The following is a 26,468-nucleotide window of genomic DNA, read 5'->3' as shown; positions in this document are numbered from 1 at the left end:
TTCCTAACTGGTTTTGAATTCAAAAACTGTCAGTACATTCTCCCATCTCCATCCTCAGCATACAGCTCCAGTACAATTTCATGAAACAATATCAAACGCCTTAATTTAGTTTCGTAATAATTTTAAACATATTTTAAATAAACATGTTTTCATACACTATTACAATATAAATACATTATCAGTAACGTTATGTTTCGATTTTGGGTGTTTATAAACTCCTAGCCTATCACTGTATCATAATTTATCACAGCGGAAACCACTTCATCGATTTCTTTTCGTACTAAGGAATAACGATATGTCTGTTCTGATAAAATCTGTACTTCATCTCAAGTCCACATTTAACGATTTCCATTAATTTTTCCAAAGCAATTTCTTCTGTTGCTCATTGTCACTTGGTGTAGTGTCGTCTTCTTCTTCTGCAGTCTTCAGGTACTTTTTATGCGATATTTGTGCCGTATTATATTTCAAATAGCTCTCGTATTGCTTTCTTATTCTTAGAATATTTCGAGACATTAATGTTTATGTGTCGTTGTTGTAAATATTAAAAAATTGTTTCATTACATACCCTATTATATGTTTTTTTTTTATTATGCGCATTAATATTGCACCGATGTCTTGTAACAATATACTATGATCTCTTGCTAGTGTATCTGTAATCAGTATTTCGTATTTTCTGACCTGTCCACATAATTCCAGTACATGTCTTTTTTACATCTGTGAGCTCTGAAATATGCTGTCTTTATTCTGCTGTGTTACATTGTTTGTCATAGCCTGTTTCTTTGTAGTCACGTTCAGTGTAAGAAAATTTGCTCACCTTAAGCTTTATAGTGGAGAATGTTGAAGAAGACAATTGTAGTTCTCAATGCAAGAAGGGGAAGAACTAACTGTAGTAAAAGAAAGCGATGTATGCTGTCAGTTAACTCGGGCACCTGGTAATCGTCAGTTACCTAGCACTACAAACAACGTTATTGCCCTCTGAGGTTAGTCATGCCGTCTGCAAATCTGATCTGAAATCAGAAAACAATTTTTTTCAAAAAAATGGTCAAATGTGTGTGAAATCTTATGAGACTCAACTGCTAAGATCATCAGTCCCTAAGATTACACACTACGTAACCTAAATTGTCCTAAGGACAAACACACACACCCATGCCCGAGGGAGGACTCGAACGTCCACCAGGACCAGCCGCACAGTCCATGACTGCAGTGCCTTAGACCGCTCGGCTAATGCCTATTTTTCTGGAATCTACAGGATATTGTGCTCGGAGTAATAGTATAGCTTTCTTAAATTCGACAAAATAATAAAATGGCGGAGATTTGAAAGAAAGGTGTAGTTTTCTCTTGTGCTTTTCGTAGTTTTTTTTTTTCAATGAATAATGAATAAAATTAAATAAAATATTTGACTTTTAGTCGTTTAGGACTCGCCCGAAGATTAATTGAGCCAAATTTCAGAAAAATATACAGGGTTATTACAAATGATTGAAGCGATTTCACAGCTCTACAATAACTTTTTTATTTGAGATATTTTCACAATGCTTTGCACACACATACAAAAACAAAAAAATTTTTTTAGGCATTCACAAATGTTCGATATGTGCCCCTTTAGTGATTCGGCAGACATCAAGCCGATAATCAAGTTCCTCCCACACTCGGCGCAGCATGTCCCCATCAATGAGTTCGAAAGCATCGTTGATGCGAGCTCGCAGTTCTGGCACGTTTCTTGGTAGAGGAGGTTTAAACACTGAATCTTTCACATAACCGCACAGAAAGAAATCGCATGGGGTTAAGTCGGGAGAGCGTGGAGGCCATGACATGAATTGCTGATCATGATCTCCACCACGACCGATCCATCGGTTTTGCAATCTCCTGTTTCAGAAATGCCGAACATCATGCGGTGGAGCACCATCCAGTTGAAAGATGAAGTCGGCGCTGTCGGTCTCCAGTTGTGGCATGAGCCAATTTTCCGCGGGCTACGCGTGAAACTTGCCCGCACGCGTTCAACCGTTTCTTCGCTCACTGCAGGCCGACCCGTTGATTTCCCCTTACAGAGGCATCCAGGAGCTTTAAACTGCGCATACCATCGCCGAATGGAGTTAGCAGTTGGTGGATCTTTGTTGAACTTCGTCCTGAAGTGTCGTTGAACTGTTATGACTGACTGATGTGAGTGCATTTCAAGCACGACATACGCTTTCTCGGCTCCTGTCGTCATTTTGTCTCACTGCGCTCTCGAGCGCTCTGACGGCAGAAACTTGAAGTGCGGCTTCAGCCGAGCAAAACTTTATGAATTTTTCTACGTATCTGTAGAGTGTCGTGACCATATGTCAATGAATGGAGCTACAGTGAATTTATGAAATCGCTTCAATCATTTGTAATAGCCCTGTATTTATTAATGTGTTTACAGATATAGTGTATTTACTTAGAGTCCCCCTATGGTTCTTCCCCTACGAAGTGAGTCCAGGCCACGTTGTAACGAGGAACGACACGACAGTGCATTGTAACTACTCGCTGTTCGACACATGCTGTCTTCCCCCTTTCCACCGACTGCTTCGCCCCATTTGGTGTTATGGTCACACTCACTTCACGCCATGTGGCGTCCACCTTTCTGTGTACGACTGAGAGACCTCTGACAATGTGCTCGCGCACTATGATTAATTGGCACCGGCTAGTCGATACGTTACTTCATCTAGCTCGTTCTTAAGCTTTTGTAGAGCAGCGAGAGTGCACGAAACAGGACAAAGAGAGGCTACGTTCTCACTAGAGAGACCGCCCGTGGCCGCAGCCTCAGCGGACGCCGACAGGTAATGACTTGCGGCGTCGCATAGTAAGTATGCAGACCTCTCGTAGCGCGGGTTGCCAACCACTGGCGAGTGAGAGCCAGTCGCCGCGTCTTCGTCACTTATTCACGGCGCGCTGCCCGGCTCTCGCGGACATGATAATGAAGTCATTAAACCTGCATGCGGCTCGTCAACGGCCGTTGTGGCACCGCCGCGTGGCACTTGTGCATGTGCTAGTCAGTGTGTGAGCCTGCCTGAACGTGTGTGTGTGTATGTGTATGTGTATGTGTATGTGTGTGTGTCTTTTCACGCGCGCGACATTGCTGGCAGGGCGGCGGCTGAAATATTCAGCGGCGGCGGCCACCCCCAACCTGCGCCACCCCGCAGCCCGCACCCCGTCCGCTGCCCCTGGGAGGGCCAGACGTGTGACTTGTTTCACTGGCTGGCGCGCTGCGCCCGCGTCCGCCATCGAACTTCTGTCAGGACACAAGAGGCGCGGTGCGGAAGGCACAGCTCACGCTTAGCCTCGGCTGAAATATTCAGCTGGCCCGCCTGTGCTGCCTTATCTCTCAGTGCCGACTCTCTGTTGGGTAATCCTGGCGAGTGGCGGCGACAGGTGGACCGGTATTAATGGTGTTAGCTGGGACGACATCTCTCTGACGTTCTGGCTGCCCAGCCGGAATGAAGTCGCATTGTGACACACTCCGCACTTGAACCTTCAGCTGCTAAATTAAAAAGTGTTATGCACCCGACAGAAAAACCGTTATAAGCCTAGATTTGATATCCTAAGGCTCAAAATATCTGTTTCATATTAGCTTCACATGTGACGCGGAGGGGAGGTTGCAGTAGCACTGATCAGTGACTCATCGATTCAGCTGCTCCAGCCGATAAGATGCAACCCACAATGCCTTCAACTTCCACACAATATCTTCGTATTCTCTCGCTTGCTACATGCAAACTTTTAATTTGCATTTTCTACTGAAATACGTTTCCGCTAGAGGCTGCAGTTTCCGAATTATTCAAGAAAAAATTGCAAAAATGACCTTCAACCTTTCTTGAGTAACTCGTAAACCCTGGCCTCCAGTGAAAACGCGTTCCAGTACAGAAAATTTTACTACATTAAATTTGCTACAAAAAGTCCTGTTCATTTTTTCCGTGGTCCTAGTTGTCTGTACGCAGTGATCAAGAGAATATGGAAGTATCGTGCATAATTTTTTGAGTGTGTTGCGGGTTGCATAAAACACTGCCTATACACCTATAAGAACATGCGGTAACATTAACTGCCGGCTATTTATAGCCGAAATCTATATTTAAGAATAATAAAAACTAATGTGATTGAGACTGACTGCCTCTGATACCTTATAGTCTACAGTCACTGTAGTTGAGCATATATTCAAAACAACAGAATATTTTATTATTAGTCTATCTTATTTTTTTGTGTGGGTATATTGTACGTGAAGTTAATGATGAGGAAGAGAATGTCGGAATGTCACAGTTAAGGGAAGTATTTGCTCCAGGTCTCAAAGTTATTCAGCAGAATAGTCTTGTTCAAACTAAGACAAACACTTTCTCAAAATATAAGAAGTGGCAATTGATACTATTTTTTCTGTTATATAATTATATTCATGACTTACTAACAGTTTACTGTAATACAGGCACACGAAGGACAGTTACTTCCTTTCGTTGACAGAGGTTTAATGTTATTTTTTTTTGTTTTTTTGTTTTCGTCGATGACGTTAAAGAATTTATGATAAACTACGGACGGGACGCTAATAGATTTACTATTTTGTTCCTTTTGCACTCTTTCTCCTTTCTTATGAAGGCGAGCTAAATTCATGAACTACACCAACATTTTAAAGAACGTTTTAACTGTTTTCTTACCTCTTGCAACTAATATTTAATCTTAACAAATGAAACATTAAGTAAATTCAACACAAATCATTGTTCTGTCTGTTTCACGCCTTTAGTGTCTGTTTAAAACATTTCTCGTGTGCCGTATAATCGACACACATGCGACAGCGTATGTTCCAAAACACCACGTATGAAAACAGGATTCTGCCGAGTTCCGTTGCGGAAGGTAGGTCCAAGCATTCTGGATAGCCTGTGGGCTGACTAGGGGCCATTTTTATACCCAACACAAGGATCGTCTTAGTGACACTGTCCTACGGTACAGCGTCAAGTATGAATATTACGCACTTCTTCCTACTTAGGCAAAGGGAGTAAATCGGATGGTCATTTGATATTGTCTGCCGTGGACCTTAAGGGGCGTAAGCCCCATGAGGCAAAGCCCTAGCCACGGCGGGCGACGATGCGTGCGAATGACGATGATATTCGATCTCTTGGCAATATTAATGGTCGTCTCATTTATCACTTGGCCCTTCCATCTTATGCCTAGAATATTTCGTAAGCGTCGCAGACGAAAGATTTTGATTATATGTTCTTATTTAGCATATGATGTCCAAGTCTTGTCACCATACAAGAGGGTGCTCAGCGCATATGCTTGATAGACGAATATTCTTGAGGTGTCCATAAGATGTTTGTTGCCCCATACTATTGTGCGGAGTTTCCCGAGAACATTCACCGCTTTGCCAATTCTCGTGTTTATTGCGTCGTTCAGAGAGAGTTCTTCTGACACTAGCGAGTCGAGGTAACAAAATTTGTCGGCTATATTTAACAACTGGTTATCCAATCTTATGACAGTCACATCCACGTATACTTGCTCGATAATGTCCCGTTTACATTCGGAGGCACAGAGAAGAACTAGCACGCAGTACCATTTTTGTCGTAAGTCTTTGAACGTCATCTTGAATATGTTCTACGAATGCTGCCTCATCTGCGAATATAAGGTTGCTTGCAGTTGAAGTCCTCCCGATAGCGCATGGATCTAACTAGAGATATGTGAAATCTTCCGTCAACCCTGGTATACTGATAGATGCCCAGGTGTGATTCGCCGAAAGCAGCTTTGAGAAGTAACGAGAGCAACATATCAAACAAATACACAGTACACGGTATTGGCCAACTTCTTTTCGCACAACAAACAGATCAGACGTGCTTTCGCAAGTTATCTCAACACTCTTTATGTCGTCGTGAAAAGTCCTTGTTATCTTCAGGACTTGTGAAGGACATCGTACCTTTGCTAGTAAAATACACATTCCCTACCTGCTGGCTGTATAAAATACCTTTGTGAGGTCGGTGAAAGCAATGATCAACGAAATCTTCTGCACAAGGCATTTTTCCTGAGTTTGGAGTATGGAGATCACATCAATGAAAAATTACCTCTTCGTTTACTTTTACAAACGTGGCACGTCTTTAGGTCATATTTGCACCTTCTAATGGCGTAGTACTTTTCCTAAAATCCTCTGCGCCATGGCAGTAGCAGTATTTCAATTCTGGTCGTTCGATCCTCTTCCGCAGAGGAAAACCAATACCTTTTATTCCTCAGATTTTGTTTCTATACCTATTCCATTGCAACTATTGTTCTCCAGTTTACAGCTCAAGAAATGTAGCAATAAAGGAATGGAAATACAGTATTTATCCTTTTCAATGAAAATGTTAACAGATGGTGTCTCCGCAAATTTCCATCAGTATAGAATCTACAGAATTATTTTCTTCTCGATATCGTACATCATATGATCCCCGTATTTTGTTACTTTAGGTCTTCAGTATACGATGAATATGATGATTATCTAATGCTCAGTGTAATTATTTTTGACTAACATTATTAGGTTATCTCATAGTCTGTTGAATTACGTTATCTCTGCAACATAACAGAACAGCCGACCTAAATACAAGATGATTTTTTCCACCGTGTACAAACTCTAGGAACTGATCGATGAGAGGCTACGGAATAACAAAAATTCTAATGAAGTTATGTCCGGAAATGCATGGTTTCCATGCCAGAGACCATTTATTCAGTCATATTTTGTTATAGAGACAGCGGTCAAACATGCGCTGTACCATGCAGCCACAGTTACAGTATGGATGGTTTCCTGCTGGAGGGTAGTACTGTTGCTCATAGTCATGCCCTAGCGACCACTCAAAATGGTTCAAATGGCTCTGAGCACTATGGGACTTAACATCTATGGTCATCAGTCCCCTAGAACTTAGAACTACTTAAACCTTACTAACCTAAGGACATCACACAACAACCAGTCATCACGAGGCAGAGAAAAACACTGACCCTGCCGGGAATCGATCCCGGGAACCCGGGCGCGGGAAGCGAGAACGCTACCGCACGACCACGAGCTGCGGACTAGCGACCACTCCTGCCATAGTAATTGGTAATGTGGTGTGCGATTCACTTCTCTTTCTGACTTACTTGTAAGGGGTGTCAACAGCGTTGTACGCAATGGTTCCATTTTCGAATCGAGAGCTTGACGATCCTATTTTGTTACCAGTCTTCTTTCCACGACCAATAAGAGGCCAGAATTATCGGCATTTCTTGCGGGTGACTTTGCCTCCCCTGCTGGAAGAACAGCCGCTGATATTTCGAAGGGTTATTTGGCTGCCACATGATGATGCACCAGCCCATTTCGCCGTTAACGTCCGGAAGCATCTCAGTCGTCTGCTTCATGGATCGTACGAGGTGGTCCAGTTGCAAGGCGTGCTCGATCACCGGATCTCAACCTGTGCGATTTCTCGTTATGGGCCCATCTCAAAAGTTTCGTGTATGCAGAGCCTATCCCAGATGTGGAGAGACTGGGGCAGTGTATTCATGCTGCCTTTGACACTGATCGAACGTAGCCTGGCCGATGTGAACGTGTGAACCATAACATGCTACGGCGCGTACACAAATGAGTTGAGGCACATGGAAACCATTTTCAACACATACTGTAACTGTGGGTGCATGCTGCAGCGCGTGTAAGACCGCAGACTCCTTACCAATGCATGATTCAATAAATCGTATCTGGCATGGGAACCATGCACTTCCTGACATAAATTTGTACCGTATCGTACCATCGATTAGTCCCTAGGGTTTGTACAAAGTGGAAAACCACCCTGTATAAATATACACGTAGTAGAGAATGAGAATTTCACTCTGCAGCGGAGTGTGCGCTGATATGAAACTTCCTGGCAGATTAAAACTGTGCCCGACCGAGACTCGAACTCGCGACCTTTGCCTTTCGCGGGCAAGTGCTCTAGCATCTGAGCTACCGAAGCACGACTCACGCCCGGTACTCACAGCTTTACTTCTGCCAGTATTTCGTCTCCTACCTTCCAAACTTTACAGAAGCTCTCCTGCGAACCTTGCAGAACTAGCACTCCTGAAAGAAAGGATACTGCGGAGACATGGCTTAGCCACAGCCTGGGGGATGTTTCCAGAATGAGATTTTCACTCTGCAGCGGAGTGTGCGCTGACATGAAACTTCCTGGCAGATTAAAACTGTGTGCCCGACCGAGACTCGAACTCGGGACCTTTGCCTTTCGCGGGCAAGTCCTCTACCATCTGAGCTACCGAAACACGACTCACGCTTCGACTTCGAGTCTCGGTTGAGCATTTAGTTTTAATCTGCCAGGAAGTTTCATGTCAGCGCACACTCTGCTGCAGAGTGAAAATCTCATTCTGGAAACATCCCCCAGGCTGTGGCTAAGCCATGTCTCCGCAGTATCCTTTCTTTCAGGAGTGCTAGTTCTACAAGTTTCGCAGGAGAGCTTCTGTAAAGTTTGGAAGGTAGGAGACGAGATACTGGCAGAAGTAAATCTGTGAGTACCGGGCGTGAGTCGTGCTTCGGTAGCTCCGATGGTGGAGCACTTGCCTGCGAAAGGCAAAGGTCCCGAGTTCGAGTCTCGGTCGGGCACACAGTTTTAATGTGACAGGAAGTTTCATACTCGTAGTAAATGACCATGAAGTCAAGTAAGTTGGACAATAGCGATTAATTCCACGTGCGGCAATCAGAGGTAAAATGAATGGAATTAGCTTTAGTGAGAGTTCGATTGGTGAAGGTCAATCCAGATAGAAAGAAATAGTGTTGTTATTTTTAAGCGGCGAACGACACAGGCAGCAGTCGTCGCAGCTCACGGTATTGTTCTCTACACCGTAGTCGAGCCCCATATTTCTTCCATTAGAAATAACATACTTCATTCACGTCACTCCATAACATTTCTCACGCGACAGCCTCGACCGTACTTAGAAAAATTCAATCGGATAATTATTCAAGTTGAATAGGTGCGGCTCTCAGCCATTCTGCCTAGTAAATAACATTCTTAAAGAAAATCGATAAAAAAAGCTTTCCCACACTTTGTATATAAACGTCATTAACAGGATTCCTATCCATAAGAGGTAACCTCCTATTCCGAAAAGAACCCAGAAATTTGTATATCAGTTTATAAATAAAAGTTCCTTTTGAGTTTTCTTAAATTTTGCAATAAATAATATTTTCCGTTCGTTTGATGTTTTTCTTACACTAACTAGCAATACTCCAGCACCCAAGTATCCCACTAGTTACGTAAGAATATATAGAATATTTTTGTGTCTTTTCCTTACAGTGGACGACTCCAGAAGTTATTTATTCCTGAAAGCTTTTCAGGCATTTCTTTTTGGTACGTTAGGAGCGTCTGTCTGACTTCTGTAGTAGTGTGGGGTGTAAATTGCTTCTTGCACGAGCCATAGGGTACTTGTCAGATAAATCTTTTGCGCAACTCATCATCGTAACACCCACACAGTGACATTGTCCAACTCTAACAATAAAACTATGCTCATACACTCGTCCTTTATCTTAACTCAAGTATTTGAAAGCAGGATCAAGGAAATTAAGCAAACGTTTTTCTCAGACATTATACACTGCCTGACAAAATAAGCGAAGCACCGGAATGGGAGGAGGAAGCTAAATGTAACTTCGCATGTTGAGAAGCTGTGTGTTGTTATTTCAGTGATTACAATATCAAATCAAAATTACAAAGAACTTAGTAAAATGAGCAACTTACCATTACGACGCTGCATCCGCTCTGACCTGGATGCATGCAGTGATTCCGTTGTAAAACAGTTGCATCCTCTCCTGTTGTGACTGGTCATTGATGTCCTAGCTACTGACCCTAGGATGAACTTGACTTTCAAGATGGTCCCACATCTGTTCTATCGAGAGCAGATATGGGGTTTTCGCGGCCACGCGAGTACCTCAACATCACGCAGACTCCTCGTAGAGACAGGTGGCCTGTGCCGATGAACATAGTCCTGCTGAAAAATCTTACCATGAAATGTCCGCATGGGGGGGGGGGGGCGGTAGCAAATGAGGACGTTAGGCGTCCGTTACGTACCGCTATACCGTCAGTGTTTCCTCAGTCACTATCACGCTTGACCTGAAGTCATACCTGACGGTTCCTGACACAATAACGCCAGTTGTAACACCACTGTGTTTCTTCGTTGAAAGTAATGTCACCTGATCCATCACATATCTGTGTCAGGTAATAGGATGATTCCAGTACTGCTGCAGCTGCCTCGGGTGTTCGATGACGTGGGACTACATTTCTAGAGTGTGCTCTGTTTGAAATATGCAGTATTGACGTATTTACGACGTATATTTGTGTATAGGATGCAATATTCCGTGGTACGAGTGAAACAGTTTACTGAATGACACAATACAGTTCAGAGCTTATTCATATGAAGGGACTGTTCTCGTAATGTTTATGTTTCTGTCGTGCACACTCATTGTTAGATTAATGACATATCGATACGCATTTCTTACAAGCGCGGAAGCCGTCTTAGTTTGTTCAGGAATAAAAGCACAGTTTGGAGTTTCCTCAGTAGTTAAGACTGTGCTGTACACTTTGATACGGTGCACATACTGATTTCATTGCTCCATCCAGGTGCTCACACACGAACGCCAACCCTCTAGTCATTCCGTTACAACGACGAAAATTACGAACTTGAACTGGAATGATCACTTAGATAACGTTGTGGGGACGACGACCCGAAGACTGCGTTTTATTGGCAGAGCAAGTAGCAAATGCAACAGGTCTACTAAAGAGATTATCTACACTATGCTCTTGCGTCCTACGCTAGAGTATTGCTGTGCGGTGTGGGATTCTTACCAGATAGGATTGACGGAGGACATCAAAATTCAAATGAGTCAAAGAAGGGCAGCATGTTTTGCATTATCGAGGAATAGGGAGAGAGAGTCAAGGACATGCAAAACGAGTTGGGGTGGAACCATTGAAACAAATGTATTTTGCACTGTAACGAAATATATGCACAAAATTTCAATCACCAACTTTCTCCTCTGAGAGTGAAAATATTTTATTCTCGTCAACCTACATATGGAAAGAATTTGTGCAGAAATACAATTTTCCCACGCGCTGTTGGAGAGTGGAATCGTAGACGATTAGTCGGAAGTTGACACGAAGACTTCTTTGCTAGGCGCGTACGTGTGAATTACAAAATAATCGCGTAGATGTAGACATACAAACACGCTCTCTTATAGCAAAAATGCATAAAGATACATTGAAACATTTTAACTTGCAACATACATTCACTAAAAAAAGACATGCATCGCCCCGGTTCCCAGAACTCCTGAAGATAGACGTTGACGGTATTGTATCACATAACTTAAACAGTCCCTTTGACTGTTCAGAGATCTCACTAGACCCGCCCGAAAATGTAAACAACCACGCACGAGCAGCGCTTATTAGACGGGCGGGGTCTGACAGCCGATCAGTTCCAGTCATTACACCAGGAAGGAGGTACACTGCTCGAGTTGTTTGTAGTTCAACCGAGCCTAGACGGTCAATACTGCGGTTGCATCGCGTCCGCATAGTTACTTTGTGCCAAGAACGGCTCTCAACAACGGTAGTGTCCCGGCGTCTCGCAATGAACCAAAGCTATGTTGTTCGGACATGGAGCAGATACAGAGAGACAGGAACTGTCGATGACATCCCTCGCTCAGGCCGCCCAAGGGCTACTACTGCAGTGGATGACCGCTACCTGCGCGTTATGGCTCGGAGGAACGCCATAGACACACTGTCCAGCGAATTCAGTAACGTGGAGGTTCCCTGCTGTTTTCGGGTGTCATTATGTGGGGCCGACGTACGCCGCTGGTGGCCTTGGAAGGCGCCGTAACGGCTGTACAATACGTGAATGCCATCCTCCGACCGACAGTGCAGCCACATCGGCAGCGTATTGGCGAGGCATTCGTCTTCATGCACCATCGTGCACATCTTGTGAATGAATTCCTTCAGGATAACGACATCGCTCGACTAGGGCGGCCAGCAAGTTCTCCAGACATGAGCCCTATCGAACATGACTGGGATAGATCGAAAAGGTATGTTTATGGACGACGTGACCCACCAATCACTCTGAGGGATCTACTCCGAATCGCCATTGAGGAGTGGGACAATCAGGACCAATACCGCCTTGATGAACTAGTGGACAGAGTGCCACGACGAGTACATGCACGCATCAATGCAAGAGGACGTGCTACTGGGTATTAGAGGCACCGGTGTGTATAGAAATCTTGACCACCATCTCTGAAGGTCTCGCTGTATGGTGGTACAACATGCAGTGTGTGGTTTTCATGAGCAATAAAAAGTGCGGCAATGATGTTTGTATTAATCTCTGATCCAATTTTCTGTACAGATTCCGGAACTCTCGGAACCGAGGTGTTGCAAAACTTTTCTTGATTTGTGTGTAATGAATGTAACAAAATAAGAAGAGGGCCCAAAATATAAAAGAAGGTTCTCTGCAGTTTTACTTTTACATTCCTCTATCTGTTGCCTAATTAAAGCCTATGTCGTTGCTCTCAATATTAATTCGTTAGATCTCCATCAATAAATACATAGACTAGTTAGTATCTCACTCTTAATCCACGTCTACATTTATACCCTACAAGTGTCATTACAGTGTGTGGGGGAGGATACTTCGTGTACTACTGTCAGTTCCCGCTTTTCCTGTTGCAAATCAGATTAGATTAGAGATTAGGTGTACTTTTCGTTCAAGTGGACTCATAGTGAGGAGATCCCCCCGCATATGGAACATGTCACAAAAACAAGACTGCACAATAAATGTTAACAATTAAGAAATGTACTAATCTATCTACCCCATATCCCATGTGAAACGGTCGTTATGAATTTAGTGTGATTCAAAAATAATTTTAATCATACTTTCATTTAAAAAGGTAATAAATACTAAATATAAAAGAATTTACAACATTTATTTACGATGATCCCATTACTACAATAAATTTCTATACAGATCACTTTGCACTCACATTATTTGATGTTGTTAGCAACAAACATGCATCGTTTGGTTCTGCTAAGAAATTCATCAATGGAATAGGAATTGTGCAAATAAATCCCTTACAGGGATAATCTGGTAAGAAAATACTGAATTATTGTAATTTTTTTGCTTAAGTATGTTCAGTGATATATGCACTGTTATAATACGAAGGAATTTTGTGAAATTCTAAAGAGAAATTCGGCAAAAAAATTATAATTAGTTCACCTGAATGTCTATGGTAACACAAAAATTATGAAGGAAGAATGAGTGAATCACACTGCGAAACAACTTGGGACAGTATTGGGAAAAGTGATGAAGGGAGGTTGGGGCGAAAAACGTGACTCACGGTGGGAAAGCACATGGATGTTCGAAAGAAGGAGCACTTGTAAAGCTGACTCATTATTATAGAAGAGCCATCGTTGACAATTCTCCAGATACTATGGCAGTGGTGTGATCTATACAACACTGTACCATTGCATGAGGACTGGTGAGAAACCGCATCACATGAAGAGTCCACAAGGTGAGAATTCCTGGTGTTTCTTTGATAGTGCCCTTGTCAAGGGAGAGCGAGCAGAATTACGAAAAATTGCTATCCATACTGCTCTGAGACGATCTGTTGTTGTTAGAATGATAACTGTTTATCAGAGGCTGACAACTGATACTATTCTCTCCAGATGCACTGCTGAAAAGACTCCAAATTGAAATGAGCATTGCCATACTATAATCTGATCAAAGTGCCCAAAGAAAGTAATTGTATTCAAAAGAAAAGTAGAACTGCATATGACAGAAGCTATTTCACAATTCAGTCAAGGGTGCTATCTGACAGAGCAACAAGAACACCAGAGGTGACTCCACTGTCAGCAATGAGGACGTCAAGGAGCAAAGTCAGAGACAAGCTAAGAAGGAAGCAAACGGCCAAATGTTGCCTACAGTTTGAAAAAAACGACATGCATCCAGACTGACGGTCATTAAACCTGAGGTAGCTCAGAAGAAAGCAGAAGGAACAACTTACAGCTCAGGTGTCTTCTAGAGCAACTATTGGTGAGTGTTTGTATTGTGTAACTTTAACTGTTTTTATCTTTCGTCTGTGAAATAGAACATTCAATTACAACTTTTTCATAGTAAATATTGTGTATATATATATATATAACGTGGACGATAAATAGTTTGGACAGGAAGATAATAGAAGCTTTCGAAATGTGGTGCTACAGAAGAATGCTGAAGATTAGATGGGTAGATCACGTAACTAATGAGGAGGTGTTGAATAGGATTGGGGAGAAGAGGAGTTTGTGGCACCACTTGACAAGAAGAAGAGACCTGTTGGTAGGACATGTTCTGAGGCATCAAGGGATCACAAATTTAGCATTGGAGGGCAGCGTGGAGGGTAAAAATCGTAGAGGGAGACCAAGAGATGAATACACTAAGCAGATTCAGAAGGATGTGGGTTGCAGTAGGTACTGGGAGATGAAGAAACTGGCACAGGATAGGGTAGCATGGAGAGCTGCATCAAACCAGTCTTAGGACTGAAGACCACAACAACAACAACAACATAGTAAATATTCCCTAAATTTGATGAAACTTTTAGAGAAAACTCTTGCTGTCAGTGCTTGCAGTACTGAGTATAATGTTCAAAAACAAATATTTAGAAAAAATTATTGAGATGTGAATATTTTGACTATCTCAGTAAAAAAATTCAGAACTTTGATAATTAATTTTAAGTTCATTGCAACAGATATCCAAAAAAATCTATTTATCTATATTATTAAAAACAGTGTTCATTAAAGTAAATTCCCATATAAGAGAAGACTTCCAGAAAACACTTCAAATTAAAATAAAATAATAATTTCTCAAAAAGTGTTGGATAGGCCGGGTTGTAGTTTTGTAATTACATTTAGCAATACGCAGAAATTTAATGTTTAAAATTTGAGACCAGGTGATTAATTAGGGAAAATGTATAGTTTTTTACCACACTGTCCCCTTAAACTCCTCTCACACTGAACTTTATTGGTGGTTACTCTTCTTATGGCTGCTGGTATCTTACTGAAAATATATGTTCCTGCACAATGGACAACTACCTGGACCAAAGTAAGTGACTTCAAATCTTATGAAGAGTATTTTCGTTTCTAGTATTGATTCCATGAACTGAGCACTTGGTTCGAAAAATAAGTACACTTTTAATGACAAATTTCATTGTGGAATAAATATATTGGAAAGCCATAGTTAGTTTTCCAAGTTCCCTAAACAGGCCTCTACAGGATGCTCTTTTGATTAGACCATAGTTAATTTTCGTACATTCAATTCTGCTTGACTTCATGAGTTACCCCAAACAATAATCGCATATTATATTACGGGATGAATGCATAGTACGCCAGATTTTTCATTTTTATATCCCCCATACCTGACTACACTCACATTGCAAATAATGATTACCTTAAGCGCTGTATCGGTTCTGTGTAGTACTCCTCCCAAACCCTTTACAGCTTCTGAACTGCATGTAACGTTTTTTTACAAACTTTAGTAACAAACAATTGGCTAGGTACCAACTATCAGTCTAGATAAATATTTCATTATTTGACCTTTCTAGGGCTGCATTTGATTTCCTATTTCTTGTAATGCTTTTATCGTTTGCAGATGAAACAAACTTGACATCTAATGTTACTGATGAAAGGTCACTGGAGACCTGGATTAGGGAGAGCACTGGATTAGGGTATTCTGTGCAGCTGTGTCAGCCACAATGCCATGGGGATGTGGTGGACAGCACATCTGCCAAGTAAGTGGGGGATTGTGGTTCAAGTACCAGCCTTAGCATAAATTTTAATTAATTATTCAGCTTCTTTCCTTACCAGACAACCAAAAGCGCTTAACAGATCACAAAAATTGCCAGTGTCCTGTAATGCGTTGTCTAATGAGTTAAGTACGTTTTCACTCTATGTGTAGATAGCTGTCTCAACACCAGAATCCTTTAGAAATCGGAACTGTGACTTTGCCAGTACATTATTTGTTTCCAGTTCTTTAAGAAGCTGATAGTATATTACCTTTCGCGCAACTTTCCTTGTAAAAGCAAAATTAGACAGAAATTTGACGGTATTTCCTCATATCCTTTTTAATCGAAGGTTTAACTTCAGAATATTTCAAACACTCAGAAAATGTTCTACTGATTAACGACTGGTTACAGAAACATCTTAATATGTAACTAAACACAGAAGCACATTCTTTATTTAACTTCATTTTTATTTTAACATAATAACTAGAATTTTTCGATTTTAAAGTGTGCTGGACATTACTTCTGCTGAGATAGTGAGGGTCATATTCGTATTAGTGAATTTACTTGTAATTGTGGTCTCTAGGAAGCCTCATTACTCGGATCGCTAGACAACCATTCAAACAAATCGTACTAGTGCATTTTATTACAAAATGTAAAGTTACAATATTTAACTTTTGCAATTTAAGAGGTGTTGCAAGCAAAGGGCGACATAGAAAATAAGCAATTTTCTTCAGTGTAAATAATTCCAAGTATGTGCTACATACAGAGTACAAGCGATGTAACTGGTGTTGACGCTGCTGTAGAACTCGCTAATCTTGACGCTGCTGTTCAACTGGGCCGTAACCAGTCGGTCGCGGCGCTTAAGTCCTCTTCGCATATGGGCCTCTGTTGTCGCATTGTTATCATGGAGGGAGGTCCGATCAGCGTGCGATTGGCTGACTTCTTCTCTCACCCGTCTCTTCTTTCGTTCCCGCCTGACGTTCCGGCGCTTGGCTTTACGCTGTTACAGTAATGACTGACTTCATGGCAGCATGAACTGAACGTAACAACCATGTCCTATCACTAACAGTTATGAAATTCTTGTTAGAAAGTTTTGCAACACTGCACACATCTGTTACCAACGAATGATTCGCTCTAGATGCTGTCTGCTCTTCTTCATGTGTGGTTCTACCAGTCTCTTCTTCACTACATCTCATAATGTCTTTATTTTGTTATCTGATGCGATTATCTTTGTCTTGTATGTTCACATTACTATCTTCAATATTTTGCATTATGTCTTGTAATGTTCTATAGCATCAACATCATAACTGTTTCTGTCTGACAGACACAGATTCCGCTTTGGTTCACAAGACATCTTTATTTATTGAATAATCTGTGGCTCCTTTGTAGGCTTTTATGTAACACTAGCTAGGTTTGGGGAGAAACAGCATTCAAGTGAGGTTAGTACTTTATTAATGAAAGTGATGTATTTCTCATTCATTGCAAGAGCGTTGTGTACTTCAGATCATGTCTTTGACGACTGTACTAAAATAATCAGTTTTTGCTTACCGAATGCCCTACTGAATGCAGATTTAACAAATTTCCCGTCCTCTTACGCAGAAACATTTAACAGACGGAACGGCATGACATGGTTTGAGAGGACATTGACTACTGATTTTACGAGTATAATATAATTTTGCTCATTAGAACATTCTATGAATATATTATTAATTGCAGTTCGCGAGATTTATCTACGGCAGTAGGTTAACAGACGGAACGGACGACATGGTTTGAGAGACCTTTGACTACTGATTTTTCGAGTATAATATAATTTTGCTCATTACACCATTCTATAAATATACTATTAATTGCAGTTCGTGAGAGTTATCTACAGTAGTGAGAAAGTTTACCGCAGGAATTAAGATGAGTAATAGTGTTACTGACCCTAATAAACTTTTAGTAGGAGAATTTTCCAGATAATTTACAGTAAAGTCATCTTTGTTCAGGAATTGTTCGTGTGAAGAACGATAACTAGTGACCCTCTTATTTTATTCACAGACCTTTCCAGAGATATACGTATGAGTTGGCAATACAGTGGTTAATGCATCTAGGAACCTGATGGATAATGCCTCTCTTGCAGCAAATGTCACTGGACTTGGCTAAGCATCCTAGTGACATGAAACTTCCTGGCAGATTAAAACTGTGTGCCCGACCGAGAAACGAACTCGGGACCTTTGCCTTTCGCGGACAGGTGCTCTACCATCTGAGCTACCGAAGCACGACTCACGCCCGGTACTCACAGCTTTACTTGTGCCAGTACCTCGTCTTCTACCTTCCAAACTTTCGAGTCTCGGTCGGACACACAGTTTTAATCTGCCAGGAAGTTTCATGTCAGCGCACACTCCGCTGCAGAGTGAAAATCTCATTCTGGAAACATCCCCCAGGCTATGGCTAAGCCATGTCTCCGCAATATCCTTTCTTTAAGGAGTGCTAGTTCTGCAAGGTTCGCAGGAGAGCTTCTGTGAAGTTTGGAAGGTAGGAGACGAGGTACTGGCAGAAGTAAAGCTGTGAGTACCGGGCGTGAGTCGTGCTTCGGTAGCTCAGTTGGTAGAGCACTTGCCCGCGAAAGGCAAAGGTCCCGAGTTCGAGTCTCGGTCGGGCACACAGTTTTAATCTGCCAGGAAGTTTAATATCAGCCCACACTCCGCTGCAGAGTGAAAATCTCATCCTAGTGACACTTTCATGCTTACCGAATGAATCTGAATCGAAACGTGTTGCTCATCTTTGGATCTTCCCTATTTCCTCCATAAATACACTGCTGGCCATTAAAATTGCTACACCACGAAGATGACGTGCTTCAGACGCGAAATTTAACCTAGCTTTTCAGAGCTTTCACACAAGATTTGCGCCGGTGGCGACACCTACAACGTGCTGACATGAGGAAAGTTTTCAACCGATTTCTCATACGCAAACAGCAGTTGACCGACGTTTCCTGCTGAAACGTTGTTGTGATGCCTCGTGTAAGGAGGAGAAATGCGTACCATCACGTTTCCGGACTTCGATACAGGTCGGATTTTAGCCTATCGTGATTGCGGTTTATCGTATCGCGACATTGCTGTTCGCGTTGGTCGAGATCCAATGACTGTTAGCAGAATATGGAATCGGTGGGTTCAGGAGGGTATTACGAAACGCCGTGCTGGATCCCAACGGCCCCCTATCACTAGCAGTGGAGATGACAGGCACCTTATCCGCATGGCTATAACGGATCGTACAGCCACGTCTCGATCCCTGAGTCAACAGATGGGGACGTTAGCTAGACAACAACCATCTGCACGAACAGTTCGACGACGTTTGCAGCAGCATGGACTATCAGCTCGGAGACCATGGCTGCGGTTACCCTTGACGCTGCACCACAGACAGGAGCGACTGCGATGGTGTACTCAGCGACGAACCTGGAAGCACAAATAGCAAAACTTCATTTTTCCGGATGAATCCAGGTTCTGTTTACAGGATCATTATGGTCGCATCCGTGTTTGGCGACATAGCGGTGAACGCACATTGGAAGCGTGTATTTGTCATCGCCATACTGGCGTACCACCCGGCGTGATGGTATGGGATGCCATTGGTTACACGTCTCGGTCACCTCTTGTTCACGTTGACGGCACTTTGAAAAGTGGACGTTATATTTCAGATGTGTTACGACCCGTGGCTTTAACCTTCATTCGATCCCTGTGAAACACTACATTTCAGTAGGATAATGCACGACCGCATGTTACAGGTCGTGTACGGGCCTTTCTGGATACAGAAAATGTTCGACTGCTGCCCTGGCCAGCACAATCTCCAGATCTCTCACCAATGGAAAACGTCTGGTCAATGGTAGCCGAGCAAATGGTTCGTCACAATACGCCAGTCACTACTCTTGATGAACTATGGTATACTGTTGAAGCTGCATGGGCAGCTGTACGTGTACACGGCATCCATGCTCTGTTTGACTCTAATGCCCAGGCGTATCAAGGACGTTATTACTGCCAGAGGTGGTTATTCTGGGTACTGATGTTTCAGCATCTATGCACCGAAATTGCGTGAAAATGTAATCACATGTCAGTTCTAGTATATTATATTTGTCCAATGAAGACCCGTTTATCATCTGCATTTCTTCTTCTTAGTGTAGCAATTTTAATGGCCAGTAGTGTACTATCTCATATGGATCCCAGAATGGCGAAAAATATTCACTCTTCAAGTTAGAGATGTGGCTGGTTAATAAAATAGGCATACTTACAGGCGAGGAAGCGCTTTATTGTAAGAGATACAGAGGCAAGCGAGTGGCCGGGGCTTCCTCTAGGTCATTTCTACCAGCGCCATGCCATCGTGACGAACCTGTGCGTAACACACAAAGGACTGCACCATTATCTAACACTGAAATTACAACTAAAAATAACTTTCCCAAACTTCATCAGTGTTTACTTAAGTATATGAACGTAAACATTTTGAAGTCTCAGAATTATCAAATGACCATGTATACCATGTATGCGATTTTAAGAAAAAATAAGTGACGCTAATAATGAAGCGATAAAGCTAAAAATTCGTCATAATATGCAAAAATATGTCACAATTAAAAGATACGTCTCAACTTGATCAGAGCAATATTTAGGCCCAAATCGTGGTTTTTACGAAAAATTGAAAGCTCCAAATATTAGACTAAGAGAAATGAAAATTCTAATGTAACCTTAGTTACATGGAAAACATTATATATGTGAAAATAGTAAGCTACCTCTACTAGCTCTCAAGTTATTTACTGAAAACCAAATTTGGAACGAAAACGTCCTTATTCATGGTAGACTATGTATCATTTATTTTTGTAATGGAAGGTTATAATTATAGCATTCGATTACATTCACACAAAAACACAACTGTACCAATTTCAAGACTGTGTTGTAAGTAACAGTGGTTACAAGGAGAATTGAAAAAGCAGTTCGGATGTCATGTTCTAATGTCAATTCCGTTCTAAAAATTATTGCCGGCAAAGTTTAAATGCAGTCGTGCTAAAACGTCTACAGTAAGTAAAGCAGACTTGACTCTATTTTTATAAGAATTAAGAAGCTTGTAAATTGTTAAACTACAGAGCTATTAATTAATACGTGTCTGAGAAAGAGGTCATTTAGATACTGCTACGTATGCTTAGGACGGTGGATAGCTATTCTGTTTGACCTATACATAAATACGACCCAAGAGGCAATTGGGAAGAAACCCTTCGGTCCGAGATACTAGTCTGTTCGCGTCAGACTTGACTTGGATGCGTTTTCGGTAAAAGTAAGAAGTGGACTCGCGGGGACTGTACACCGTCCTGGATCGCTTAGATTTCACTGAGGTAAGTTTGTGTGTCGCTCGTAATGATATTAAAACCGCACGGTAAGTGGCGAGATTATTTTCCACTTTTCAAGGCCATCAATTAATTTTTGGTTATTACAAGTGAGAGCGATACACCATTTCACTTGAAACTTCCCGTAGAGAACTCCTCTGAACTGTTAATAGTTCTTTTTCAAATAGGGATGTTATAATTATTATTATTATTGTTATTATTAGGGATATTATTATATTTTGTGCATGTGAACTTTTGCAGAATATATCAGTCATTTGATACTCAATTGTTTTATTTTTAGTCATAGTTCCTGATTCCGCTGAGTAAACAGCTAGTTGTAACATTTTCTTTCAGTGAACAGAAAGGGTAATGTGGACTCTAAGGCTGGAAATTATGGTCATTACGTTCTCCATTGACTTCTGGCTGACCGCAAAAATAGTTTTCAGGCTCGTGTAAACGGCGAAGGAAGGTTTAAAGCACACACAGACAATTTAAGAATCTTTTCATAACGATATAACGAAGTATCGACCATGTTAATTGTTTACCCGCCACCCCACGACCTGAAATACATATTTCTAACGATTTTATTTGAGGAAGATCATTGAAGAATTTTTGTTGAGAGTCCTAAATGTATTTATGATGTCTTGTAAATAATAGATTTCAGCTATCAGTTGTAATTTTAAAATTTTATTGGCAGATATAGATATCAGCTAGAAACTAGCCATTCTCATTGCACTATCATTTTTGATCAATGCATGTAATACCTGTTGGTCGGGCTTCATCCACACTTCATTGAATATATGGATGAAGCCCGACCAACAGGCATTACATACATTGATCAAAAATGATAGTGCACTGAGAATGGCTAGTTTCTAGCTGAAATTTAGATCTGCCAATAAAAATTTCAAAAGGACGACTGGTAGCTGAAATCTATTATTTACAAGTCAATATAACAGTCGCTGCGTGCATCAGCCTCTGAATGCAGGGTAACCTGCTATGTATGATGTATTGGTACCTTAGGCTACAAGAAAAGTTTTGGAATTGAATTAGAAGCTGAAATCGAGCCTAGCAAATAAAACAAATATTTCAACTGTACCAGATATATTTATTTCGCACTCTACAGTTGCGTATAACTCAGATGTTCATTAAGGTGATAATACTCCAAATAAAAACACCTGCTAGACGGTATGGCTTCCTTTCTCAGGTTCTCTGCATTTTTCAGTGCACACCATTCTAGCTTCTTCTCTTCCAAAGAGGGATGATTACTTGCCCCCGAAAGATTCCGTCCTTACTGATTTCCAATTTACAGATTTCTAGTCGGATAGAATGGAAAAATTGAGCTGCCGAGGCAGTAACGTAGAACTTAAGAAGCGTTTTCTCTCTTCGTCGCCACTGTTCCCCCAAAGGAGAGGCTGATTGCATAAATACTTAATAACCTTGCTACATATTCACGAAGGAGAAAAGAGACGTCAGACTTTCCCCGCATCGGCAGACGCAGATAAAGGCTCAAAAAAGCAGATTTTTAATGCTGTTTCCGAGTGTAAAATTTTTCCCATGAAGTGAACAAGAGGAACTTAATATAAGTAACCCCAGCTTAACGAGAGGGCTCTACACAAACCTTCTGCAATTAAAGATGCTACTGAAGTACTGTGTTCACTTTTTACAGAAATGAAATGCAACAGTCGTTCCCCAGCTGCAGCCCACACACGGGTTTTGATAATAAGCCTTATGTCTATCTACTCCTATTTTAGAAAATGACATTGTTTTATTTGGTGCAATGAGGAGCAACATTAAAAATATGGAACTAGAATAAATTAGAATCTCAGTAGTGTTTCCTTTTTTCAAAACTCTAGCATAAATACTGCAGATCAGTCGCAGATTGGAAATAATGACTTGACTTAATTCCTTTGGCCCCTATGGGGGCATAGGGCATCCAGGAGAACTCGCCATTCGTCTCTGTCTTTGGCCATTTGCCTCAAAACTGCCCAGGTCTTGCGAACTCTTTTTGCTTCCTCTTCCACGTGCCCCTTGGTCTTCCTCTCTTCCTTGTTCCCTGGGGATTCCATTCCAATCCTTTTTTCTCGATGGCTCCATCTGGTTTTCTTAAGGTGTGCCCCAACCATCCCCACTTTCACTCTCGTATCTGGTCTTCTATAGGTATCTGGTTTGTTATTCGCCAGAGCTCCTCATTACATATTTTTTCTGGCCACCAGATATTCACGATGCGTCGAAGACATCTATTTATGAAGCTTTGTAACTGGGATGTTATCTTTTTATCCATTTTCCAGCTTTCACTGGCGTACAGAAGGACAGACTTCACATTTGTATTAAAGATACGGATTTTTGTTTTATACGTGATATTTCTATTTTTCCATGTTGGGTACAATTGTATGAAGGCACCATTGCCTTTTTAATGCGGTTTTTCACGTCATCTCCAGCTCCACCATCTTCTGCCACTATACTACCCAGATACAGGAATGAGTTGACAGTCTCCACCCGCTGCTCACCTATTAACAATGGCACCTCCATGTTCCCTGAATTTACCTTCATTTCCTTTCTTTTACCTATATTTATCTTGAGGCCATCAGTCTCTGCTTCTTCTTTCAGCAAGTTTAACTTAGCTTGCATATCAGTCAGCCTTGGAGCTAGTAAAACTGTCGTCTGCAAAATCCAAATCCTTCAGACGTTCGTGGATCCCCCACTGGATTCCTTGTCTCCTGCCTGCTGTGACAGAGTCTAGAACGAGTAGAAAAAGTGTTGGTGACAAAATGCAACCCTGACGGACTCCAGTTCTTACTTTTATGGGCTCTGTCATATTTCCCTTGTGGAGTACGCAGTATTTGTAGCCATCATATAGATCTTTTATGATGTTTAAGATCTTCTGTGGTATGCCATACTTCCGCAATACCTGCCAGAGCACTTTATGTTTCACGGAATCGAAGGCCTTTTGAAAATCAATGAGTGCCAGGTACATGGTTGCTTGGAATTCTTTGCTTTGCTCTAAAATGATCCTAAGAGTGTTAATAAGATCAACACAGCTGCGTTGTGCCCTAAAACCGGCCTGTTGTTTACGCAGTCGCTCTTCAAGGGATTCTTTAATTCTGTTTAAAATAATTCTGGTGAGGACCTTACTGGGCACTGACAACAATGTAATACCACGCCAGTTGTTACAGTCTGACAAATTTCCCTTTTTTGGGAGCCTTACCACCAAGCCATTTTTCCACTCCTTTGGAGATTTCTCTTCAAGCCAAATACGCTTCAGCAAAGGATGGAGCATTTTAACAGTACTTTCAGTATCGGCTTTTAAGAGCTCCGGTGCTATGTTGTCTAGGCCTGGAGCCTTTGTATTTTTTAGTGTTTTCAAGGCAATCCTAATTTCGTCCATTGTGGGGCACTGCAAATTTATATCTTGATCTTGTTCGACTTCCTCTGGAACATCTCTTACTTGTTCCTCTTGGTTGTCTTCACAATTTAACAGTTCCTTGAAGTGCTCCTCCCATCTCTGTAGCTGTGCCTGTTGAGTTGTAAGCATCACCCCATCCTTGTTCTTAACTGGTCCTTCATGTCTGAAGTTCTTCATTGACAACCGTTTGGTAATATTGTAGAGCTCTTTCATATTTCCTTGTCTTGCTGCCTCTTCTGCTAATTTTGCTTGCTCATCTATCCATTTCCTTTTATCTCGACGTAGCAATGTTTTCACTTTTTTGTTCGCCTCCATGTATTCTTTATGCGCTTCGCTCTTCTGCGCTCTTGTGTTACAAAAATTTAACTTAAGTTTTAGTTCTTTCCTGTGGCTGATTTCATTCCACATAGCATCGGAGATCCATTCCTTCTTCTGATGTGCCTTAAATCCTAAGATCTTTTCTCCCACATCTAAATAACTGTCTTTGATTTTTTGCCAGCATGTTTCAATTCCCTCTTCCATAAAATTTTCTTCAGAGAGGACCTGGAATCTGTTTTGTAGTTCAAGGGCAAATGTTTCTTTGATCTGTTGGTCTTTTAATCTTGCCACATCTATTTTCTTGCACTTGTGATTGAGCTTGGTTCTATTTGCCACTATCTTCAGTCTGAATTCCGCCAAAACTAGGTGGTGGTCACTTCCAGCGTCTGCCCCTCTTCTATTTCTGACATCTAACAGAGAGTGTCGGAACTTGTGGCTTATGACTATGTGGTCTATTTGATTTTCGGTAACGTGGTCTGGAGAAACCCACGTTATCTTATGGCAGTTACGATGTGGAAACAATGTGCCTCCAATGACCAGGTCATGTTCAGCGCATGTATCTATCAACATTTCACCATTTACGTTCCTGATCCCCATGCCATGCACGCCCATGATATGTTCAAGCCCTTCATTTTCTGAACCAACTTTTGCGTTCAAGTCACCCATTAAAATTTTTATGTCCCTAGAATTTGTTTGTCTAAGGACTCCGTTAAGCTCTGTATAAAATGCATCTTTTAATCCTCCTATAGCTATTTCAGTAGGTGCATAGCATTGAATTACAGTGACATATCGCACATTTGTTTTAAAGCGTGCGGTTATTATCCGTTCTGAGACTGTTTTCCACTCAAGTAAGCTCTTCTTGCTGCTTTTAGATAGTAAGAGCCCTACACCAATCCTATGCTTTGCGTCCTCATCTGTCTGACCCGCATACAGCAACACTCCACCATTTTGTGTTTGGAATTCCCCAGATTCTGGCCACCTTACTTCACTTTGTCCCAATATAGCTAGTCGATAGTTCTCCATCTCTTTTTCAACCTGTCTTAGTCTCCTTGCCTCTCACAACGTCCTTACATTCCTAAAACCGACACGGGTTTTCCTTTTCAGGCCAAAGGTCATATCCTTAAGATCCATCCGGTTGCTTCTACTTTTAGTTTCTGTGATATGTGTTTTTTATATAGACATCGTGTTTACTTTGCTTCTTTCCGTGTATGGGTGGGCGTTGTTGATTTCGTGAGGTTTTCGCTTGTGACCCCATTGCTTCTTGCGTGTTGCTGTTCTTGGTGTCTGACTCGGTCTTCTGTCGTCGTGTGTGTCCATCCTTCCTCGTTCGTCCGTCTTCTTTGTTAGAGGGCCGCTCCCATTCGGTCCCGCCGCACTTTCGTTCACGGCCACCCCACGACCATTTCGGTCGCGGTTACAACACAAATAACGTGTGTGGAGCAGTGAATAATCAGCTCGTAGGCCCTATTTTTAAGAATATCTCGACCTAACAGACCAACTTCCACAGGTGTTCGAAGATGCTCCACTGCTACATGGCTGTTCAACGCATATTGATCGACATACTACAGCTTGTCTTTACAGATTCTTTCCAAATCGTTGGACTGGAGAAAATGGATCCTTAATTTGACCAGTCTGTTCAGTAGATTTTTCTCACTTCAGACTTTTAC

Source organism: Schistocerca cancellata, chromosome 5 (assembly GCF_023864275.1).
Source record: "Schistocerca cancellata isolate TAMUIC-IGC-003103 chromosome 5, iqSchCanc2.1, whole genome shotgun sequence".
Lineage (NCBI taxonomy): Eukaryota > Metazoa > Arthropoda > Insecta > Orthoptera > Acrididae > Schistocerca > Schistocerca cancellata.
Note: the sequence above shows the minus strand (reverse complement) of the source record.